A 21,869-nucleotide genomic window follows, 5' to 3' on the forward strand; every position below is an offset into this window, starting at 1 on the left:
TCATCCTTTATCACAGGAAAGTGGCCTATGCACTACCTGAGCGCTGCCTCCGGAACCTGAATATTTTGCTGCCATTCCGTGTGCTTGTCTCAGATGCAAAAATCCTCCTCATTTTCCGAAATTTTGATCTTGGGGTCGCCTTATCTTTTGAGACTGCAGAGACTGGTATTTAACTTGTTGTTGTTGTTTCCAGTCCTGCAGTCCTGCTGGTCCAGTTCCCTGATCTGTTCTTTCACTACTTATTTCCTTCTTCATTTACCACCTTTCTGAACCTGAATCTCAGAATACATTCCCCATTACTCCGTTGCACATTTCCCACTTCTTCCACAACTGACTCTCTTGTCATCGCTCAGCTTATATGTAACCTTTCTGTTATCAATAATAAACATTTCTGCTTGTGCCCATGTGAAAGCTAAGTTACCCCAGTTTTTTCCTGTCTACTCCGCTTGTCGCTGTCAAATTTTCCTAAGGGCACTTTATGGGGAGGATGCTATATAAAACATTGATTGTATGGTATCCTAGGGAACTGGCTGTTTTTAGCATTATCAGTTGCATTGTTAGAATTAACAATATTATAAGGAGGCTTGATGTGAGTTACAGAAGCCAGGTTACAGATCTATTCACATCAAAGAGAGAGACAGTGAAGTTTGTAACATGGGGAGGGAATACATGATCACATCCAGAAAGTCTTGTAAAGGGTTTCTCTTTAGCCTTATGTAATCTGAAATAGTAATAGGTCCATATAATCCAAACCTTTGTTTCTCTCCCACATGCTAATGAAAAATTTCATGTGCCTCTTGCCACCTTTTACATTCAAGCACTAGAATGAATGTTTCCAGAACCATATTTTTCCACTGTTTTTTTTTGTTGGCCTGAAATCATTGCATACCCCAGGAAATAAAATCCTCATGATAATCACCACACTGAATATCATAAAGAGAAAATAATACATGGCTTAGAATAGGCAATGTTGCAAACTTGCAGTTCCAAAACTATGACACCCAGTTCCCAAGACAGGATCTGAAAATCTGTAATCCTAAAGCTGTGGTTGGCACAACTGCAGTGAAATCTGCCTTGGGAAAGAACAAGGAAGTGGTGTGCTAACTACAGATGAAAATCTTAATTACAATGAGCTTAAAACCAAATTTGACACTATTCTCTGCCAGCACTGGACAGTTGGATCTCACCTCATCTCCCCACAAAGCCCGGCAAGGTACAGCCCTGCAGGGTCCCTTCAAAGCTGTACAGGAATGAGATTCTCCTCCATGCTGTGAAAAAAAAATCCCATTTCACACCAACTTTGGGGACACGGTCCCAGTGAGACCCAGCCCCATGGCTCCTGCTCCATGAGGGACCCCAAACCAGAGGCCCGCACGGCTCTGGGCCAGCCCAGCCATCAGGCTGCTGAGCTGCCAGGTGAGCAGCCTGCAGGACAGCAGGAAGGCCCCTCCATCAGCTGTTTTTCAAGTCTTTCTGTCTTGATTTATTACTCTTTTTACTGCATGAGGCCCAGAGTTTCGGTCAGGAATGAGGAGTCCACACAGCGCAAATACAAATAAATGTGAGGAGCAGCATGGAAACACTACACAAGTGCACTCACAAAAGCAAACAACTTATCCTTTCTATTTTTAAGAAGCCCTGCAATTTTTCAGCCTGATTCATCATTTATTTATTTATTTATTTATTTATTCATTTGTGAGAGGCTGAATTATTTGGGAAGAAGACAGTCATACTGTCCAGCATTGGGCAGCCAATAGCCGTGCTCTGAAACACCCTTGGAGAAACCTCTCTTCTTTGACAGTGTAGGGAAATTTGGCCACTTAAAGTGCCCTGATTCAGGGATTGCAAAAATGCATGTGAAGCCAGGATATTTGTCTATAACAAAGCTGGAATGATCATGGATTGGAAGAGCCTCTGTGCTTTAAGAAACTGTGGTCTTATGGGGCTGGCGCGTAGGCCCATCAGAAAGATACATATGCACAGCTAGAAAACAAAAATAGATACCTGACTTTGTATCCTGACTAAAGGGAATGGCACTAAAAGCCTTCCCAGAAGTTACTGTGGTTTGGTGACAGATAAAAGCCACAAGTGAGGAAGACACAAGAGGTACAAGGAGGCATTATGTGAGGAGCAGCTGAGGTGCCTGGGTTTGCTCAGCACAGAGCAGAGGAGCTGAGGGGAGGCCTCATGGTGGCTGCAGCTGCCCACAGGGAGCGGAGGGGCAGCGCTGAGCTCTGCTCTCTGGGGACAGCGACAGGGCCCAAGGGAACGGCATGGAGCCATGTCAGGGGAGGGGCAGGTGTGGGTGAGGGAAAGGCTCTGCCCCAGAGGGTGGTGGGCATGGCCCTGACTGCCGGAGTTCAAGGAGTGTTTGGACAAAGCTTTCAGACATTGGGTTTGGATTTTGGGTGGTGCTGAGTGGAGCTGGGAGTTGGATTCAATGGTCCTAGTGGGTCCCTTCCAACTCAGGAGATTCCATGATTCTTTGGCTGGCTCCAGTGAAGAGCAGCTTCCATGGAAATCAAGAAGTTTTTTCTTTCAGGGAAGAGATGATAACATCAACATGAAACATCTGAAAGTTTTGAGATCCACTGTAGTGGGAAAATATTATTTTTATTATTTGATATTATTCTTTACACTGATTTATGACCTGTTATCACAGTGATTTCAGATCACTGAGAAGCAATACAAACTCCTCACGATAATGCAGTCTTTTTAAAGCCAAGATTAGCCATTAGCTGGAAGGAGAGCATCAGTGTGAACCAAATGAATTCTCTGTCCACTAGTTTCCATGAGTTTGGGTTTTTTTTTTTTGTTCCAACAGCCTGCACACACTGGAAATACAGTGAAAAAATCAGCCATGTAGGTGAGCTAGTTTTGTACTTAGGAACGAATGCACTGTAGAAAAAAAAAAGCAAAAGCATTCTTTACAGTAAAGCATCTTGTCTTTTGGGGGGCTGTGTTGCTAATGAGGATGGATGGGTTTGTTCCTGTGGGCTCTGGTGAAGTAGAGCTTCTGCTCACGCACAAAGTGGCTTTTGGACACAGGAGAACTGGAGAGGGGAGAACTCTCATCCTCGTTACCCCATGTTTCTTAGAAGGTATGGAACACATGCTGTGTCCCATTTTGTAGCTTTGTCTATCCTCCTGCAAGAACAGTGCTCCTCATCTTCATCCCACTCCAGAGAACACCTGAGGGTCAGAGTCCTTGCCTCTAAAACAGGCTGGATAGAAATGTTTCCATGTAAAATGTGAAAGGTTTTTATAGGGAGTAGCTTTATTCTTTGTTTGTGGGGAAATTCTGTACGAAATGCTTCCTTTCCACAGAAAATGTACATGGGAATTTGTTTTAATAAAAGTGTTTCCCTAATGCTTCCCTGCAGTGGGATCTGCAGCCAGACTTCACTCCCCACAATGTATCACATGGATGTTTCCCCATGGTGTGTGACCTGCTGTTGTAAATGTATTTTCTGCCCACCTCTCGCTCCATTTTTTTCAAAACAATTTCTGGTCCAAATTCACATAAACTGAAACCAAGTGGAACTACACAGACAGACTGCAGGGCTCTGAATCCAAAGCACAAAAACCACCTCACTCATTTTCCCTGGCTCCCCGACTCCCTGCTGTACTTCCTTTTCCAAAACAGGAGGGAATCCAAAGCAGGGAGCTGTTATTCACCTTTTCCCCTTTCTCAGTGATGTCAGGAAACATGGCAGCCTGCAGGCTTGCCTATCCCGTGTCCTGTGCCATTGCCATGTCCATGGGGGTGCACAATGAAGGCAGGGTGAGGCTGGCAGCTCCACCGTGGTTGTTCTCCCTGAATGCTCAGGTGGGATGAGCAGGACTCATCGCAGCAGGCAGTAGTGCCAACATGATCACACCACTTTTTGGCTTCTCTTCCTGCTCCAGCATCAGAATGGCACTCAGCATGAGGCTTCTGCAATAGCTCTGCATCATGGATACATTTTTCTGGTGCTGATTTTCCCTGTTCCCTCTGGACAGTTTGGTAGATGCTGTTGCTGATGTTGTTGCTATAAAGCACCCCAAAATCTGTCAGTTAACCTGTAAAATGTAACAGTTGAATATGCTTTTTAAAGCTCAATATATCTTGCATTAAAGGACATAGAGAAGATTTTTCATGGAAAGAAGGGAGAGTTAATATTAAGTTTAATAGAGACAACTGAATGTTTTTTCTGTGAGTTCTTGTACACTATTTAGTCTACTTTAAGCAATAAGAAATAAACAAGCATCTCCTCTGAATCTGATTATACCCTTATTAATGCTGCTGCATTTCTGGGGTGAGAGGCACGGCAGATTTGGCAGGAATGAGCCCTTGGCTGCCTGCCCCCAGACCATGGCTACGTGGGATTGCAGGAGGCAGTACACCAACTGCCTCCACCAGCTCCATCCTTTCCACTACCAGGAGCTGCTCTTCTGGCTCCATGCTCACCATTGGTCTCCAGGGGAGCTTTGACGAGGCCCAGGCTTTGCTCCAAAAGAGATAGAGGTGGTAAGGTCACACCTATGGGTCAGAGGCTAAAGGCAGATAAAACACCCTTCTTGCAGAAGCAAAACCCAAGGGAAGTCAAGTCAGCTCCCATGAAAGGGTAACTCACAGACTGAGCTCCAGGGAGAGGATGCCGTTGTCCTTCTTTTAGCAGCTCCCTCTTCTTTTTTCCAACACATATTAAGAAAATATATTCAAGCACAAAACAAAACAAATTCAAATGAAAAATTCAGCCTGCCTGCTCTCTCAGCTGGCTGATTTAATGGAAATTCATGCTTTGCAGGGTTATCTTTCAATCTCTTACTGAGGGCAGATGAAAAAAGAAATCTTTATGCACAGGAAAGACAAAATTTGCTGTTGAATGTCTTCTTTTAACTACACAGGGGTACAACTTCTTCTGACTGGTGATTTTAAGAGGACTTGGAACAATAAATCAGAAAATGTCAGGTTTCAATTAGATGGATTAATGAAGGGGATAGTGGCAAGTTGTGGGAGGGAACAATAAACCATGAAAAGCAAAAACATGGGTAATATAAAACATATGTAAATGAGGATCTAAGGAACCTCTTTAGCATACTTAGCATGAAACTATTAACACTTCAATAGGCAGAAAAGGCAGCTTTGAGGCATCACAGCTGGAATGAGCCAGATACGGACACGTGGACTTTCACGTACTGACACATAGTCTGCGAGAGAAACTTTCCCTCTGGTTCTGAACAAAGGGAAACATACGTTCAGGTCATTTCTCCCAGGGGCACTGGACAACAAGGGTGGCTGATGTTCTCACGTACCTGTGGGCAGCAGGATCCCACAGTAGCTCTGCAGAAATGAGCGCTGCCAACCAGAACCTGCAAAGCCACAGCCCCAATACTAACACCAGGGTACTCAGCTTCTGCAGTTTCCCTCCTTCTTGTTCATGTTTTTGCAATGATCTGCCAAAAACAGATAATTTAGTGTGCATTGTATGAGTTGGGTGTTTTCTCATATTTACTGCTAGTCTCGAGTTTTACATAACCCAGTCTTTCCCTCTTCAGATTCATGCCCATAGATCCAAATCTTCCTTCCAATAAAAGCTGTGGAAATTTTGCCACTGACTTCTCTCAATTTCCAGCACTTTTCCCATACTTCTGGTTTTACATTCAGCTCAGTCTTAAATCCTCAAACTTCTCTGTATAAGACAAACACAGGAAGGAATGAGGAAATTCAGTTTTCAGCTTAAGCAAGACAACTGCTGAGCCATTAGAAACTCATGTGGGTTTATAAGGCCCCTAGGCACTAGAGAAAGGTTGATGTGCTATCTTATGCAGAAATGGAAAATATGGGGAACAACCAACCAGTTTAACCTTGGCAAAATACTTCAACAAAGTTTTAAGCAACTGCTTCATAGCAAATGGGAATAACTCTCTGATAAAAATAACTGGTTAATTTGGATTTATGAAGAACAAAGAATGTCAAACCACAGTCTCTTCCACTGAGAGAGAAAATGTTTTACTGTCTGGGAAGAATTCATCGGTTCAATTTTGTGTTTAATAATGTGTTTTCTGACATTTCCCTTGCTGTGGACATAAGTTTTAAACAAAACTTTCTCCAAATGGGTACACAGCTGGCTGTAAAACATGCAGTCAAGTAATAATATTCAGGGCATCAGTCTCAGAAAACACACTTTTTAGAGCACTGCAGGTATCTCCTAGGCTTTCATGTACTAGACTTTTAGCCAGCTCTGCTCCCTCCAGGTCTGAAATTTGAGGTGACAAATGGCATTTCTGCTATTAGAGGTGTGCATGGAGATACCTACAACAGCCTCACACAAGCAGAACTGTTAGCTCAGGCATGGACACAGGCACCCAGAGAAGCTGTGGATGCCCCATCCCTGGAGACGTTCAAGACCAGATTGGATGGGGTACTGGACAGCCTGATCTGCTAGGTGGCAGCCCTGTCCATGGTAGGGGGTTGGAACTGGATGGTCTTTAAGGTCCCTTCCAACCTAAGCCATTCCATGATTCTGTGATTCTATGATTCTATGATAAGGTTTCACTGCATAAACTTCAAGCTGTTGTGTCAAGCTCCTCATCTGTGCCTTAAGGCTGCTGCAATGCATCCGTGCTGGGCTTCGAGCAGAGCTGGCACCAGGCTGCATGTTCCATTTAACAGGTGACCCTCAGGGCAGGCATGGCCAGGCTATGGAGAGCACAATGCATCTCTCCATATTCCTGAGACAGAGAAGTTGGTCATAAAGAAGTCTATAAGGGAATGTAGTGTAGAACTAAATCTCCCAAATCACAAGTTGTTCCCCACTTGTGGGGGAAAAAATACATCATTTTGCATACTTGAAAAAAGGATGAAGGAAGGAAGGAAGGGAGGAAGGGAGGGAGAAAGGATGGGAGGGAAGGAGGCAGGAAAGATAGAAGGAAGGGAGGATAGGAAGAAGGGAGGAAGGAAGAAGCAGAGATGTTTGTTATATATTTTACTGAAAGTTCATTGTTTGATACTGTAAGAAAGGTTATGTTTTCCAAGTGGTGAAACAGTCAGTCGTGCTTTCAATATATCTGGGACTAGATAGCCAGCAGATCTCTACAGACAAAATACAGATGTGAATTTTGTCTCACAAGGATCAAAATCAGAATTACAAGCAGAACTCCTAAGCTAATGGCTGATAACACATCTTGTAAATCATTATGTTGAACAATAAGCCTCCTGGGATTCCTTTTCAGCTTACAGCTGATCATCAAATCTCTTTTAGGTCTTTCAAGGTTAGTTTGAAATTAAATCAATGCTTAGCTCAGCTCTGCTGCTGTCCTTCATTGAACGCATCCAAAGGACACAACCCTTTTCTCAAACAAAGAGAATCCTTGTCCTAGCTTTGACTAAAAACTCTTCACTCCAATATTTGGAATATTGGAATATTCCAAGAAAGCTCCTAAATGAGTTCAACAAACAGTTGCTCAACCCTTCCTTCCCTCCCTTCAGATCCCAGGTGCTGACCTGGCATTCATTCCCTGTTTGCTATGGGGAGCTCTGCAAACCGAGTTTCCATGGCAGCGCTAATCCATGAATGGGGCTGGCTCCATCCGTGGTCACTGAGGACATGCTTTGTCCTCCTGCTGTCCCATTGCTGGCTGCTCCAGGAGACAGAAAACAAGCACCTTCAGCAAACATGACCTAACGAGCTCTGCCAGGGGCCTGGGCAGGGCTGTGCAGGGACACCCTCACTCCTGGAATTTTTCACCCAGGTCTCCCAAAGGCTTCCCACTCTTTATATAGTCTGTTTTTTTAGGTGCAGGTATGACTGAACAAGAAAGGAAAACCCAGTGCTGCAAATCGTTTCCCATCAGCCCCAGAAACTACTGGCAAAGGGTTTCTGCACACAAACAGTGAACACAATTAAAGCCTGCATGTTCCCCAAAAATCACCTAACTTACTCATTTTATGCAGAACAATCAAAGTCACTTCTTCTGGGCAGTAAAATCGTTGTTTGCAAAAATTTTCTAAGAGGATGACAGAAAAACATTTCTAGATTACACTTTTTGAGCTGCTAAAAAAATTATACTATTTCCATCAGTTGGTAGGAAAAGTGTTTGAAATGTATTCGAGCAGAAAAACTGTCCGTTTTGAGTATACAATCTATATATTCTTTAAAGTATAACTCTTTCCTCTCTCCTCCAAGTTTCCTTCCTTTGTTCTGGGGTATTCAAGTCTTACTATTTGTCTTCTTTTAACCAGGTACGTAAGTTGTAACACAAAGGCAAACATGCTGGGAACCATTTGAAGGCATCTGGTCTTTATGTACTGTCAGTCACTGCTGCAATGTTGTCTGATTTCATGTGTTTGCCCTCACGTAACACAGAATGGTTGTCACAAAAATTCTGATCATTATCTCCAAGTCCTGCAAATACTTTTCAGAGAATACAGAGGGCTAAGTCCCTTATTTTGGGAAAATTCCCACTGCCACCATGCAGTAGATGTTTTACCCACAATTAGCAGCTACAATCAATGTATTTATAGGAATTCCTCTGAAATCGAAAACACAGGCAGCCTAATGAGGTATAAAAGAAAGAGAAAGGAAGTGACTTTTGGACATGGCACGCTTCCACCGCACAGAGCCGAGGCTGGGCAGCTAAGGGACCCCTGGCCCAGAGTCCTGTCAATTACCTTAATCCTAACCCGAAGAGGAATGATACTAAACACTCTACAAAAATGCTTCCAAACATTGCCACGGGAGAAAGAAAAAATGTTAACCCTGCCTTCACTGATGCAGCTTTGGTAATGAACAAATTCCACTTTACATGGAGTAACATATAAACATAAAAGACATACCCTCCAGTGAAAATCTTGCACAACCTCTTAGAATGAGCAGAATTAATCATAGGGAATAATTATAGTTCTAAACAAGAATATTTATGACATTACATAAACACCATTAAAACAAACTGAAAGGCAATAATTTTTCGAAAGAGGAAAGGAGGAAGTGAGGCGGGGGGGTGCAAAAACCAATCAAAGTTTATAGTTGAAAAGATAAAAGTTCCTGTGTGTCAGTCATCCTGGAAATTGTTTCTTCAGCCATCACTTGCGCCTTGTTTAATTCTCTTAATAAAATGGGGAAAGAATTTTGTTTATAAAGTTAGCCAATATTTGTAGTTTAAAGCATTTTTTTCCGAAAAAAAAGAATCTTTCAAAAATAAGAAGAAATGTGGAAAAGTTCTTTCCAAAATGTTTTAACTTAAAAAAAAAAAAAAATTCAAGACATTATCATTCCAGAAGCCCTCTTGAAACCTTCTTTTCTTCCTCCTTCCCTTTTTTTTCTTTTTCCTGAGGCAGAGAAGGATGAAGGGAAGAGGGAGTTTTCCTCCCTTGTCACTGAATGAAAAAATTAAGACAGCTGTATTATTAAATGAGAAAGTGGAAAGAGTTGCAGAGAAAGGCATTTGGGAATTTTCTTTTGCAATATTCTTGAAGCATTTTTCTAACCAGTTCTAAGTATTAGAGCTGGGGCAAAAGCTTCCTGTGCCTTTTACACACCAGATGCTGTTCTGAAAAAGTGGAGTTGCAGCCGTGCCCCCCGCCTGACCAGCAGAGTGTCTGACAGCAACTGAGGGCACATCTGCGGGCCCAGAAATCTCTTCATCAAGTAAACTGCTGTTACCCTCCCTTGGATTCGGGTTAGACACAGGTGAAAGCAGTGCCTACATGTACCAGGAGCATGTGGAAGTGGTTTAGAACTGCGTTGTAAAAAGAAAGGTTTTGTTCAAAATGCTGTTTCCCTTGTTTTCTATTCAGACTTGGGCATATTCCAGCGTGAAGAAATGGACAGGAACTGGCAACACCCAGACCCAGATAAAACATTTATCTCCTTAAAATTCCCTCTTTAAGGAGCTGGCTTCTGGGAAATGCAGTCCAACTTCCTCCCGCCCAGGCTACTAACCCAAAAATGTATGGGGGATTTTTTTTTTTTCCAGACAGGGCACAAGAGACTTGTGTTGTAAGCTTGTGGCAGTGATGAGGGCAGTCTGTGGATGTGCCATGGGCTGGCATTCAGCAACAGGGAGCTGCTAAGTGTGGATGTGCACTTGAAAACTGGATGTGCTTCTGCAGCAGACTTTTTGGAAATGGTCTCCTATGGCCTCCCTCCGGACAAGCATCAGAATGTTCTCAGCTGGCTGTAAGCTGTGGGATCGATATCAAGTCTGTGATTTGTACGCAAATGCTGTAATCTAATTGATGCACATGGGCAACAGATATGCTTTTGCAAATCAGCTGTGATTACCAGGATCCCTCACAGGACTCAATAAACAATGTCTGGCTGCTGGGCTGCGGAACACACACAGGGCTACTCAAACCTCCCAAATGATTTTCCACTCTGCCACCCAGGCTCCATTAGCCAAACACTTGTAAAAGAGAACACGACAACACAAACAGCTTGGTTTTAGCTGAAAGCCCCGAAGTACAAAAACTCATTCTAACCCAATTGTTTGAAAGTACAAAAACTCATGTAACCCAATTGTTTGAAAATACAAGATCTCATCTAGCCCAGCACAGTCTGCATCCAATTCCACTTCTGGTGCAGCAGAATGCTTCACTTTCCATGTTGTGTTGGAGAATCATGCCTGGGACAAGAAAGATGTGGAGCTGTTGGGGTGGGTCCAGAGGGGTCACAAGGATGCTCAGAGGGCTGGAGCACCTCTCCTATGGAGACAGGCTGAGGGACCTGGGACTGTTCAACCTGGAGAAGAGAAGGATCCGGGGACACCTCATTGTGGCCTTCTAGTACTTAAAGGGAGCTTATAATCAGGAGAGGAACCGTCATTTTACACGGCCTGGTAGTGATAGGACAGAGAAGAGTGGTTTTAAACTAAAAGAGTGTTGTAACTAGACGATCTTTAAGTCCTTTCCAAGCCAAACTATTCTATGTTTCTATGATTCTGTGATTATTCTTCAGAAATGAGACACCCACCTGCTCCCCATTTCCCAGGCACAGTCTGACCCCTCAGTCCAGGCCTGCTGGCCTGTCTGGCCAGTCAGAGGGAGGTGACATGGCTACCCCTGCTGCCTCTGCTTCTCCTGGTGGCAGCAGCCAGGCACAGGGCCAGGCATGTCCCTGCCCCACTGATGTGCACATCGAGGTGTTGGGGAGGGTTTGTGCTGCTGACTTCAGTAGTTAGGCAGCATTTTCTGAGCCAGAATGATGGTTTAAGTGAGGTCCTTCCCCTGACCTTCCCGTGACACTGCGCTCATGAATAACTAGGTCTGTTGCTGCCCCTCGTGCTTAATTTTCTCTGAGGAAATCTTCTGTTAAGGGGCAACAGTTTTCCATTTCAGTGTACAGCACTACCCAGCTGCTTGTTATTTCACTTGGCTGAGCCTGACAAGCTAATGGTATGTTTGATTTGCACTACCAGTTCCTGCTAGAGACATCATAACTTTTATTACAGACGTGGTTCTTGTTAGAGACTCAGTTGTCCACAGAAGAAAAAAAAAAAGCATTTATTTCACTCAACTCACTGTTTAACTCATTATTTGCAAGCACAACACTGGCAGGGATCATGCTATCAGCTGCATTTCTTTTTAGTGTCCTTCACTGCCGTTTCTACAGCAAACAAGGAAATCGTCCTGGCTGTTCTCCTTCCAACTGCTTTGATATGTGCTGCCATTGCTGTCCCAAACCCTGGGAGGACAATCACGTTTCTGATTGCTACAACATTTGCTGTAAACTTTCTTAGACACTGAGCAGCTAGACCCAGACCAACAGTTGCCATGGGGAAATAGGGATACAGAAGGGAGATAAACAGGAATACATTGAATTGGGTTTAGCTCAGTGCAATATTTCTGCCTTGGTTTAGTCACCAGTAAAGGAAGATGGTATTCACACACATCATCATACCACTGCCTTTTGTAAAATAAACCTCATTAAAATACAACATGTAAAGCAAAATGTAAGTATGTGCCTATTGCTGGTTTTTCCAGTGAGCCAGAGTAGAATCATGGAATCATTAAGGAATGATTCCTTAAATTCCTTCCAAAAGGAAAAGACCTCTAAGATCATCTAGTCCAGCTGCCCACCTACCACCAATATTGCCTACCAAACCATGTCCCTTAGTATTACATCTACCTTTTTTTTAAACACCTCCAGGGATGGTGACTCCACCACTTCCCTGGGCAACCTGTTCCAATACCTCACCAGGGTTTGTTGTGTACAGGACATCCAGTGTGAGGTATCCATTTGCAGCTTTATCAAACACTGTGAATTTCAAATGCAGAATATACTCTGAAAGCTGCTGAACTCAGTCCCCCGGGCAGCCAGCCTGAGGAGCTAGTCTTCCCAGCTTTGAAGTCACAGCACTCATAAAGCTGAGCAGCACTGTTTGTGAGTTTGTTTTCCTTCCATATCTCTCTTGCTTTAAGACCAGACAGAAGATGATATTATTAGCAGGCTGCTCACAAGCACCTAGTTGTTTAGGGGCAGACTTTTTACTTCTGCTTTCAAGCAGAGATGAAAGATCGTAAAAACCTCTTTTTTTTTTCCTAAGGGAATTACAGCTCACAAAAGTTCTTATAACTCCTTACAGCAGCTATTTTACTACTCAGAGAGGATATTTACTGGGTCACTTTCTTCCTGCAGCAGGCCTCAGTGTTAATAAACGGTGTCTGTGAGTTACTTTATGCTCTTCATACTTTATTTTGATCTAGCTGTGTGTTTAAGGAGCTAAAGAGAGTGTGTCTTGATGAACTGCTTACACCAGAGCCTTGCTCTAGGCCAAAATGTAGAGGAGGCTTTTTTTTTTTTTTTTTTTTTTTGGTGAGTTTTTGTGAGTTTTTGTAGGTGCACTGAAATCTGAAAAGCAGGGCACCCTGCCAAGGTTGCTCTGCAAGTCTGTTAGCTGCTGCTCGCTCAGCACTCGCATCTGTCTTCACTAAACGGGGACAGACCCCAGCACCCTCAGCACAGCACACTCCGGAGCCAATTACAGACAGCAGAGCTGGGGGAACCTTGCCCCATGCCCCTGGACAGCAGTGCTTTTTCAGTCACATCAAGTCACGGCTTTGTTCCAGAAGGCTGTGCTGCAGAACTGCTGGCTGTGAGCCTCTGGTACCGAAGATAACAAAATGGGGAGAGCCAGGAAGATGCAGCCAGCAGGAGCCCAGAGCTGGGCTCTCACTCAGCCTTGCATCCTGTTCAAAAGGTCATGTAAAATACAGCAGAGAGTCTTTTTTTCAATTTCCAAACAAGCAGTCAGATGATTTTAGTAAAGGATTCGAACTCAAAGTGCAATATCCCTGGAGGCCAGTTACCCCTAAGCCCTCAAATGAGGCACGCAGTCATTACAACATCAAGCTCAGCGCTAACACACCCAATGCAAGGCAGCACTGCATGCCTCTGCGGTGAGGTTGCACAATAGCTTTGAATTAACATCTATGTGTCTATTCTGCAAAGAAACCAATTCTATGTCCATGTAAAATACAGGAGTCTTACCCAGCCTGTTCTATCAAGGTCAAAAATCACACAACACAGACCCTGTAATATCCATTTGGATGTCTTGCATGACACTTCAGTGTGCTCTCCGAGGCTATGCTCATGGGTAGCATTCAGCAAGTCAGCGAATTCAGGATCACATCCTCGAGGTGAGAGCAGCATCCTGCTCTTTACTGTGTGCAAACCCAAACAAGCTGTCACCATGTGGTGAATCTCAACTTGCCTCTGAAGGCACATCTTCAGCGTAGGCACCTTCCCACTTCACAAAGCGAGGTCCTTCAGCTGACAAATTTTCAGGTTTTCCTTTGTGTGCTGCATGCTTATATGCCAGCCACACAATCAGCAGAGCTTGAATTTATGGACTTATTGGCTGTGACCAGTCATGGGCTAAGTAAACAGATTAGTATGTATTAACATACTGCATTTGTTCAAAGTTCAGAACTTGTGTGCGCATGTGAACTTGGTATTTATCCCCAGTTTTTACTGAGGAAGCTGATTAAAAACAAGATCATGCAAAGTAAGCAGGGCAATAAAAAGACAGCATGAAAACATTTCTTTTTTGTTACTGAAATACCCTGAATAATGGTTACCTGATTTAATGGCTCATCAAGCTATAACTCTCACATAATCTTCAAGGGTTTGGTGGTTTTATGTTGTAACTTGTAGTGGATGCTGCAAGAAGTGAAAGTTCTTATGAAATTATTTCTGTGTTGTTATCCTTACGGACCATCCCTAAGACAAGTCATAATGCCTCACCTACAAAAGACAAAGGAAGAGAAAGGACAGTCACGTATTGGTCACCTCGTGACTGCTTCAAAACAGAAGCAGTGACTTCTTATTATAGCACATATTTTTTCCTAACGTTTTGGCTTGTGGTCTTGAAACTTTTGTATATGTTCTGTCTAAACATCGTGGGACAGTAAGTTAACTGAACTCCTGTTTTATAATAGCAGTAAAAAGCTCCAGGTGTGTGTTAACACTGTCAGAGCTGCTGGTGTTAACTGCAGTGGTACAAGCTGCCACTCCCTCCCTCCCACACAGCCCTGACCTGGTTCCCCGCAGAGCATCTCCGCTCCTGGCCCATCTGCGGCACAGGGATGCCTGGACAGGACTGAAGAGAAGGGTTTTTCTGCCGTTTGGCCCAGAGGAATCCTTCACTTTTTCTAACAATATCTTAAACACAAAATCTGAGATGAAGCAGGAACACAACATTTTTCACAGGAGAGGACTTCCATGGAGGTTCCTATTGCTGTGCACTGTAAGCTATCCCCAAAACCCTCCAGGGACATTAATCAACATTCATTAGGGAAATTATTAACAGGAACTTCTTGTTGAAAATGTTTGTAGGAAGGTCTTTCCAGCACACAAGCCCCTTACCAGGTGGAGGAGGCCAGATGTAAGCTGGGTGCTCAGTAGTGCCACCAGCCCAAGTGCTCTGTGATAAGAAGATCAAATTTGTTACTTTGGCTCTTAAAAATAAATCTAGCCCTTGCTTTAGTGCCTGAACAGCAGCTCTCTTTTACGCAACTTCAGTGTGAATTTTCAAGACAGATTACTGATTTAAGACACTTATTATCAGCTTTCCCAAAGAACCTTCCTACTGGAGAGCAAGAATCTAACACCTTTTATTTCTCTTAGCCTGGGTCTGGCTTGACTGCAGCTTTTCTGTACATTATGTAAATATCTTTATAACCTAGAGGTGAATCAATGCCTCTTTCTAACTTGCAGCCTCCCAAAAATTCTAATTACTTCTATAACTCAGAACCAGATCAGCTAAGAGGTGGAGGAGAACACATCTCAGACTGTCTCAAACACTTCCCTGGGATGTGAGAGGGCCTGGAATCAGGTGAGAATTCAAAAGCAGGTCTCCCTTTTGCAGCACTACTGGATACAGTACAGACCAGCAGACACACAGCCCTGTCCTAGAAATTGTGCCCTGTGCTGCTTGCCGTGCAAAGTGTGATACATCAAGCATCCTCTGAGCCTGCCAGCTGGCTGCCACTTGACGAGTAAGATAAGACGGTGGCAAGGTATACCAGGCCTTATCTGGAGCTCCCTGCATCCTGGTGAGGTCTAGAGCAGGGTGCGGTGGCTGTCAACATGCTGCCAGTGGAAACGGAGATACTGTAGGGACTTTAAGCATCCACAGAGCTGGACAAGTTGAAAGTAGGCTTTCTAGGATTTGACTGATGAATTTAAGCCCTTAATGTGGAACTCAGAATTTCTTAGTGGATCTAGCCTTTATCAAGCATAGTGAAAAAACAGGTCGGCCTAGCTTCTTACTCAAGTATCATCTGGAATTATCACGCAGAGTTTTGTCGTAACTCCATAAACAGCCTGTGACACCACCAGCACTGCTTGTCTGCCTTTTCCAATTAAGCACTTAAGAGTTTCCCAAGGTAAATATTAATACTTTAGAAAGGAAATACTAACATGTACAAAATCCTTTCCAACCTTTCTGCTTAAATAGCTATCATTTTTTAGTGAGGTCACAGCATCCAGCTTTTCATAATAAAAAATAAGCAGGATAAGTAGTTTTACTCATGTCAAAACTTGAATGCAATTTTATGTTTTTCTTTGACTTACCCTATAAATATTTTTACTACAACATTCAAAGTTTATGAGATCTCTAAGACTTGTAAAGAGGTTGAGTAACTGGAAACCAAAGGCTAATACCTACCACAGGGACTTGGGGGTTCTTAAGAAAGCTATTTATTAATATTAACAAAAGCTTTTTTACTGATGGTCTGTTTACAAAAGTGAATATTATTTTACCTTTCCATTCCAGTGTAAACAAATCACCGAGGGGGGACAAACAAGAAATAGCACCGTAGTGCCTGACAGTGTTTTTTGAGGGATCTTTTCTCGGGTTACAGTTTTCTGCCAGTATCCCTTGAGCTGCGTTTCCACAGTCAGATTACTACTGAGTCCAAGCACAACTCGGGAGCTACAAATCACAGCACTGCTGAACCAGAGGAAAGAACAGAGCTGGCCATTTGTTGTGGATGCCTTTGACAAGCTGTGTCCTTTTTCATGTTTATGAGTCACTCACCAGGACACTTTATCTTTTCTAATGCATTTACTATCTATAATTGTAGTTGCAACAGTTATCCACCCTTATAAGAAAATGTTCCCGTGCCTGAACATGACCAGGAGGAGCTGTGTTACAGGCCAGGAGGTAGGAGATTATCTGCCCGTATCCGCCACTGCCGCAGGAGAACACACAGGTTTCAGCCCATCTGCTGGCACAGCTGAGCAGAGTTCTGTGTCACTGCCTACTTGCTAGTCACTATTTTAATTTTGCTCCCAAACCATGATTTACTGACTGAAGATTAACTATTCCAAATAGTTTGCGCAAGCGAGCATCCCAGCCTTTTGTGCAAAAAATTTGTGGATAGTCATTAAGTGAATAACTTGGGCCCAACTGAGCAACTAGTCAAAGTTTGGCCCACTCCAGTAGGGCAAGTCCTGGCACCTCAGACTGGAGCATCCTTGTTGGTTTTCCTCTAGCTAGTCCTTCAGTACCACTTTCGGACCATGGCTGCTCCTGACTCTGTTTCTAATCCTCCCTTCTTCATGGATTAAAGAATTAATCCGTAGTAGGGATTAAACCTTTCCCATCCATAAAGCTCAACACTGGATTCATCACACACTTGTATCTCCCTGTGTATGCACATGGGTCTCTGAGCAGATGGGGAGCTAAATCTCATCAAACACCTATAGAGGAGGAGGAGATTCTCAACTGATCATAAACCAAAGAACTCAAACTACATCACTTGAAATACATGCAGTCAGTTTGTGTGCTGCCTTACGCATTTGGGTTTCGTTAGTCATCCTCTGTTATGCATCTTCTGAGTTGGTATGTTATTCTCTTTATACACAAGAGATGCATCTTGTCTCTCCACTTGTATTCACTGCTGCATGTTCATTTTATGCCAATCATGCTTAAATAATGTGCATGGATGTTTCTTGGTCTGCACATCATCTTAGGACACCACAAGTATTTATGTAGGCCACTGCAGGACTTTTAATGGACTGCAGACTTATTAATCTGATATCCAGCTGCTTATCAGTCACTACCTAAGACCTCATGACCACAGTTTCACAGTGACCATTGCCTGACTTCCTATTTTTCAGGCTGCATAGCCCCACATCAGTTTACAGATGCTATTTGGAAGAAGAAGGACTGGAAGAGACTGCAAGAGGTTGTTTGTTTATTCTAACCTCTTGTGCAGTGCCTGCATCAAGCAAAACTTGAGCTTCCGTGACTGATGTGAATCAAATCTGCTGTTAAAATTGCCCAGTGCTGGAATTTTGCCACTCTGATCCAGTGTTCTGTCATTCAGACTACAGCAGAAAGGCTCTCATTGTCCAAGCATTTGTTGCTGAAGATTGTTGTGTTTTTTATTCAAGGATCATATGAATTAAAGATCTGTCATTTCAACTTTGGACATCTAGGAAAGTGATCCCTAATGCTGTAAGATGAGAAAATATTAAAACTGTGTGTTTTAATAGGCAAAAATCCTTGTTTCTGCTTCAGTGGTAAAGAACAAACAGAATCACTTCCAAAGCGGACTTTGCTACCAAAGAAAGTGTGTGTAGAACATCAGCTTTTGTGCCATGCTCTGATCTGCTCAGCACAAATGCCATGACGGTGATAAGGGTAATGATTAATTTAAGCACAGTAATGCCTGCATATTTGTGGCCATGTGGGTGGACAGGCTTTCATGGCAGCTTGCTGGAGATTTTGATTAGAGGACAAATCGGAGACAGAGGCAGAAAGTGAGCAGACTTTGATTTGGAATGGTTTTGCTCAGCTTGACTTCCTAGACTAAGAAAAATGTTTAACAGTGACAAGATCCTGAGCTCTCTGGACATGCCAGTCTTTCCCCACTGGTTGTATAGGGATCCTGCACAAGTAGTTTAGATAAATTGCCTTGAAGATAGATTAAATTAGAGAAAATGAACCAGACAATGATAAATGTTGATTTTCCTCCTTCCTTTTGAGATACCGGTTTCCCCTCTTCTTCTGAGGTATCCGTCAGGACAGGAGGAGGCTTTGAAAACACTTCTGTTCTTGTATAATCACAGGAGCAAAGCACCTTAGTGTTACATGGACACAATCAGCCAGCAATCATTTGCTCTTGTCTAACTTCCCAGTTGTCCAGCTCAGTCAGTGTCAGCTCTTTGCAAGCCTGTGGCACCCAAAGAGGAGTTGGATTCCAGAAAGCAATGGGAAGGTGAGAGGAAGAGCAATATTGCTGCTGTACCAGGTGATGTGAGGTGGGCCTCAAAGGGTAACCTCTAGTGAACAATTTCCCCCTTCATGGCCCATATCAAACTTACTGTTGCATTATACTCTTGTCTGGTGTCTACAAATTAGCATAAAAACACATTATAAAACAAATAGGATTTTGTGGTAATTGTTCTGCTACGATAAACACGTCTGACATGAAACCTGGTGAACTTCTTGGCTTCTCTGGTGCCCATTTCTTGAAGGGGACCATGACAGGATGAGAAAGAAAGGGAAATAACTCTGGAAAGAAATTATCAAGGTTATCCGGGTGATTGATGATTATGGGATTTGATATCACAGGAAAATTAACATTTTTACAATTGGCCAAGCAGAAAAAGAAAAGCTCTCAGCTCTTCCCAAAATAAGCAAGCATTCTAGTGCACATCTCCCCATGCAGTTGGATGGCCACGCAGGATGTATTTATTACTGCCTCTGTCCGTAAGATGCTTGGGGTTTGCATGTGTTCCATTTCCCCATCAATTCCTTTCCCTTGACTCAGTCAGCAGCACCCTTTCCATTGACTGCCCAGAGGTGTGCACTAGGATTTTGGTGACTCTCCTGCAGACAGAACGGAACATACCAGCATTGGTGGAGGGGGGACAACTTCAGGTTCTCCAAAGACATATACATAGGGTTATTGTGGTGGCTGTGAATTCGCTATTATTTTCTCTGGTTTTGCAAAGGAGTATTCCATGGCTTCTTGCCTGCCATTTAAACAGAGATGACATCTGGTCAAGACATCTGGTCAAGATGACCAAGGGGAAGTGGAGGGCACACAGGTACAAAGAGAAGTTGACAAGTATGAAGCAATGTTGTGAGGCAAAAGTGGGAGAGCTGCCAAAAGAAAAATAGGAATGTGCCCATAAATTGAAAACAAACACACTCCCTACAAAGTGGAGCTACTCCTAGTAGGGAAGGTTTATGAACTGCAAAGTTGTCCCATATCCCTCTGGAAGAGGTTTTGTTTTAAAGCACCCTGTACACACAAGTTTCGGTTTACCCAGAGTAACACTACTCGTTAGACTCGCTGTCAGGACCTACATCTCCTTTGTACAGGATCACTGAGTTTGTCTTGAACCTACTGACACTTCTCTCTTTAGAGTGTATTTTAGGAAGTAAAAAACGTGCCTGTTTTTCTTTGCATTTTAAATTTAAAAAGACTTAAATGATTTGCCTCAAACATTCCAAAAGAAAAAATAAATCTGCTGTGGCTTCACATTATATATGAAGTGTTTCAAGCCTAACATAGATTTGAGGTTTTATGTTTAGTGGTGAAGTTAGAAAATATTTCAGTTCAAATTTAGAATACATTGCTCCCTATAACCTCAACCCCAAACTCCACAACTCCAAGTTTAGCTCATAATAGGCTCTATCTACAGAATAAGCTAAATACCTAACTGCTGCCTAAGTGCTCCTTCAGTTGGCAAAGTCAAAAATTGAGATTCTCAAAGCCCTCACTCAGCTTTATGCAGGCATCCAAGAGTAAAGTGCTTTGTATGAATAAATACAATTTTTCTGGGCATGCATGTCTGAGGATCCCAGTTTCTGCTTCTCAAATTGTGCCTCTCGCATAGACTAAAGCAGATAACCTTGTCCTGGAGAAGGTTTTGGATGCCATGTTTCCTTTCCCTCTCATCCAAGTACTGAAACAGTCATTCTCTAGAATCAAGTACTACCTTGGTCTGTTCAGTCTAAATCAGCTATCCAAAGGAGATCTCTGCCTAGGAAAAGTTAGAGTATCTGAGAGTTTTCCCAGAAAATGTCTGAAATGGGTTCAAGTCCCTCCAGGTTGGTTTGGGATTTGAGCCAAGATGCCTGACACAGCTGATGAGTGCTGACACAACTGGACAACCAGAGCTGACAGAGCAGGGAGGAAACAGGGGCAGTGGTGGGGAGGAAGAGGATAGAGCAGTACTCCCTCTGTTTCTGTTTGTTCTCCCTGGCCTTTCTTCATCACTGTGGCACACTCCGAGACATCTTACATTACAGACATTGTAGCTTAGAGAGGAAAAAGTAATCTGGATTCACCTGAGGAAGGATCTTTAATCTGGAGGAGGGGAAGCAAAAACAAGGACTCCTTTGTACTCAGGAAAAAGAAGTGTTCAAGCTCAGTGAGGGAGCCAAGAAAAAGAAATTCATATAGATATGTTTATTATTTTGCCTCTATCTGTATATTCTCTATACTGCCTAAATGGTAAAATTAATTTAATTTCATAGTTTTGGGATTTTCTTGGATCTCTTTCAGCTTCCTTATCTGCATTTGTTCAGCAAAGCAGAAAATTCTGAATTCAGCTCACCCACAAAACTGGTGCTCCAGCAAAATGGATATTTAAACCTCTGTCTTTAATGATGGAGAGCAGAGTGAAGCCAAAACAGGGATGTACACCTTTAGAAGAGCTCTTTCTAGCAGGCTGAGCATTAGCTGTATGCACAGGCTTTCATACTTCCCCGGCTCACCAGGTAGCAACATTATCTCCTCTCTGACACGTTTCCAAGTCACTGGAAGTCTTGTGCTAGTTTACAGAATTGAGCCTATTTTATCCAGTTGCTGAAGGTCTCCAGGTCTTGCTCTGATGCCCGCAGAGAATGAGGCACCAATGTGAAGCCAGAGACAAAAAGGCTAGGGGTAGCATTGTAGTGATATTCACTGAACTCTTCTCAGAGTCGAAAAGTAATCTATTAGGGTGTACGCTTGCCAAGATTTTAGTATTCATATTACTCAGGAGTAGTCTCCAACAGCAAACTGAATAATCATATCCAGAACACAAGCTTAGCTTCCACTTCCAATTGACATTCAGTAAAGGTCAAATCCTGCTTCCCCTGAACTCAATGTGAAAATCCTAATTAACTTCAGTGGAAACTCAAATGGGCCCCAAAGAGTTAACAGTAGTAGGATATAAAACAGAAACAAAGCAAACTCTTAATCAAAAATTTATGGCACGCAGCTAAGAGCAACCTCTCTGGGGTTGTACTGTTCAAAATAGGAGCAGAATTTCAGCCTGCAACATTCATTGATACCATTCAAAATGCAAAATTTGTGATATTTCAGGGCCAGAGACAACACATTCCAACACGCATAACATTTCAGTTACTTATCTTCT

The 21,869-nt window shown here is 43.0% G+C and overlaps 1 long non-coding RNA gene across 5 annotated transcripts in view; it reads right to left on the reverse strand.

Annotated features, from left to right (window-relative positions):
• Nucleotides 2,816-21,869, reverse strand: part of LOC110394453 — a 39,150-nt gene continuing 20,096 nt past the window's right edge. For 3 of the 5 annotated variants that reach the window (XR_002435632.1, XR_002435633.1, XR_002435630.1), the window contains one exon: nt 2,816-5,439. This is a non-coding gene — a long non-coding RNA (uncharacterized LOC110394453). Of the gene's footprint in view, nt 5,440-14,062; nt 14,145-21,869 lie in introns of all 5 variants that reach the window. The other 2 variants (XR_002435634.1, XR_002435631.1) reach the window with 2 other exon arrangements.

The sequence above is a fragment of the Numida meleagris genome, chromosome 2 (genome assembly GCF_002078875.1).
Source record: "Numida meleagris isolate 19003 breed g44 Domestic line chromosome 2, NumMel1.0, whole genome shotgun sequence".
Taxonomy (NCBI): domain Eukaryota; kingdom Metazoa; phylum Chordata; class Aves; order Galliformes; family Numididae; genus Numida; species Numida meleagris.